Raw genomic sequence first — 3,331 nt, forward strand, 5'->3', positions numbered from 1 at the left:
GTCTGTTGCTGAGTTGATGATGGAAAAGGCTTGCTATTGCTAAACCTGTTTCTTCCACCATTATTAAAGCCTTGTTGGGGCTTTTGATCCTTCCATGAGAAATTTGGATGATTTCTCCATGTTGAGTTATAGGTGTTTCCATAAGGTTCACCTAAGTAATTCACCTCTGCTATTGCAGGGTTCTCAGGATCATAGGCTTCTTCTTCAGAAGATGCCTTTTGAGTACTGTTGGATGCAGCTTGCATTCCATGCAGACTCTGAGAAATCATATTGACTTGCTGAGTCAATATTTTATTCTGAGCCAATATGGCATTCAGAGTATCAACTTCAAGAACTCCCTTCTTCATAGGCGTCCCATTGCTCACAGGATTCCTTTCAGAAGTGTACATGAACTGGTTATTAGCAACCATGTCAATGAGTTCTTGAGCTTCTGCAGGCATTTTCTTTAGATGAATGGATCCACCTGCAGAAGTATCCAATGAAATCTTAGATAACTCAGACAGACCATCATAGAATATATCCAAGATGGTCCATTTTGAAAGCATGTTAGAAGGACACTTTTTGGTCAACTGTTTGTATCTTTCCCAAGCTTCATAGAGAGATTCACCTTCTTTCTGCCTGAAAGTTTGAACATCAGCTCTAAGCTTGCTCAGCTTTTGAGGAGGAAAGTACTTGGCTAAGAAAGCCGTGACCAGCTTATCCCAAGAGTTCAGGCTGTCTTTAGGTTGAGAATCCAACCATAATCTAGCTCTGTCTCTTACAGCAAAAGGGAAAAGCATGAGCCTGTAGACTTCAGGATCTATTCCATTAGTCTTAACAGTATCACGTATCTGCAAGAATTCAGTTAAGAACTGAAAAGGATCTTCAGATGGAAGTCCATGAAACTTGCAGTTTTGCTGCATCAGAGAAACTAATTGAGGTTTCAGCTCAAAGTTGTTTGCTCCAATGGCAGGAATGGAGATGCTTTTTCCATGTAAATTGGAATTAGGTGCAGTAAAGTCACCAAGAATCTTCCTTACATTATTATTATTTTCGGCTGCCATCTCCTCTGCCTGTTCGAAAATTTCTGAAAGGTTATCTCTGGATTGTTGTATTTTAGCTTCTCTTAATTTTCTCTTCAGAGTTCTTTCAGGTTCTGGATCTGCTTCCACAAGAATGTTCTTATCCTTGCTCCTGCTCATATGACAAGGAAGAATGGCCAGAAAAATGATAATAATAATAGAGATCCTTTATACCACAGTATAGGGATCCCTTTGTAAGTAGAAGAAGAGGGGGAGATAAAGGATGTGATGTAAAGGAAGAAACACAACTGTGAGGATTGGAATGTGAGATGAGATGTTAGGACATGAATGAATAAATAGAATGAGATGGGGAAGGGATAATTTTCGAAAATTATTTTGAAAAAGAGTTAGTGATTTTTGAAAATGGTTTTTTTGAAAAATTGTTAGTAATTTTCGAAAATTAAGTTTTAAAAATTAAAATAATTAATAAATTAAAAAGAAATTTTGAAAAAGGGGAGAGATATTTTCGAAAATGAGAGAGAGAAAGTTAGTTAGGTGGTTTTGAAAAAGTTAAGAAACAAACAAAAAGTTAGTTAGTTAGTTGAAACAAATTTTTGAAAAAGATGAGAAGTTAGAAAGTTTAGAAAAGATATTTTGAAAAGATATTTTTGAAAAAGATAAGATAAGAAGATATTTTTGAAAAGATATGATTGAAGTTAGTTTTGAAAAAGATTTGATTTTTTAAAATCTCAATTAATGACTTGATTCATAAGAAATCACAAGATATGATTCTAGAACTTAAAGTTTGAATCTTTCTTAACAAGCAAGTAACAAACTTCAAATTTTTGAATCAAAACATTAATTGTTTATGTTATTTTCGAAAATTTAGTACAAAAATAAGAAAAAGATTTTTGAAAAATATTTTTAGAATTTTCGAAAATAACTAAGAAATTTGAAAAAGATTTGATTTTTGAAAAAGATTTTGAAAAAGATAAGATTTTCAAATTGAAAATTTGATTTGACTTATAAGAAACAATTTGATTTTAAAAATTTTTGAAAAAGTCAACTCAATTTTCGAATTTGATGAGAGAAAAAGGGAAAGATATTTTTTTGATTTTTGAAATTTTTATGAAAAACATGAAAAATATGCAATGCATGAAATTTTTAGATCAAAACATGTGATGCATGCAAGAATGCTATGAATGTCAAGATGAACACCAAGAACACTTTGAATGTCAAGATGAACATCAAGAACATAATTTTGAAAAATTTTTAATGCAAAGAAAACATGCAAGACACCAAACTTAGAATTCTTTAATGCTTACGCACTAAGAATTCAAGAATGCATATGATAAACATGAAAAGACACAAAACAGAAAATCATCAAGATCAAACAAGAAGACTTACCAAGAACAACTTGAAGATCATGAAGAACACTATGAATGCATGATATTTTCGAAAAATGCAAGATGCATATGCAAGTGACACCAAACTTATAATGTGACTCAAGACACAAACAAGAAACAGAAAATATTTTTGATTTTTATGATTTTCTAATTTTTTTGGATTTTTATTTTATATTTTTCGAAAATTAAAGGAAAAATATGGATTCCAAAATTTTTAATATGAATTCCAGGAATCTTGCCATGTTAGTCTAAAGCTTTAGTCCAGGAATTAGACATGGCTCACTAGCCAGCCAAGCTTTCAATGAAAGCTCCAGTCCAAAACACTAGACATGGCCAATGGCCAGCCAAGCTTCAGCAGGTGATCGTGGATCAACAGCGGGTAGATCAGGAACAGTAGCAGGTGGATTAGCTCCAACTAGCTTGCTCTTGATAACCAATTGCAAGCCTCAGTCCAAATGAATTTAGACATGGCTTTACAGCCAGCCAGGCTGCAACATATAATTACATGGGCTGGAGTGATTAGTTGAATACCAATCCCAAAGTAGTTTGGGTATGGCTTTACAGCCAGATATGATTCAACATGTTCCATGAAACACTAGAATTCATTCTTAAAAATTTTGAAGCCATAGAATAATTTATTTTTGAAAACATTTTTTTTTTCGAAAGCAAAGGAGAAATTTTTGAAAAATATTTTTGAAAAATTTTTGAAAAGAAAACAAAAAGAAAATTACCTAATCTGAGCAACAAGATGAACCGTCAGTTGTCCAAACTCAAACAATCCCCGGCAACGGCGCCAAAAACTTGGTGCACGAAATTGTGATGTCACATTCATAATTTGTCACAACTTCGATACAACTAACCAGCAAGTGCACTGGGTCGTCCAAGTAATACCTTACGTGAGTAAGGGTCGAATCCCACGGAGAT

The 3,331-nt window shown here is 33.3% G+C and overlaps 1 non-coding gene across 1 annotated transcript; it reads left to right on the forward strand.

Moving 5' to 3' along the window:
- The first annotated feature begins 539 nt into the window (after nucleotides 1-539).
- Nucleotides 540-647, forward strand: LOC112761693 (small nucleolar RNA R71). The gene has a single exon (XR_003182076.1). It is a non-coding gene; the product is annotated as a small nucleolar RNA R71 (small nucleolar RNA).
- The last annotated feature ends 2,684 nt before the right edge of the window (nucleotides 648-3,331 follow it).

This window comes from Arachis hypogaea, chromosome 16 (genome assembly GCF_003086295.3).
Source record: "Arachis hypogaea cultivar Tifrunner chromosome 16, arahy.Tifrunner.gnm2.J5K5, whole genome shotgun sequence".
Lineage (NCBI taxonomy): Eukaryota > Viridiplantae > Streptophyta > Magnoliopsida > Fabales > Fabaceae > Arachis > Arachis hypogaea.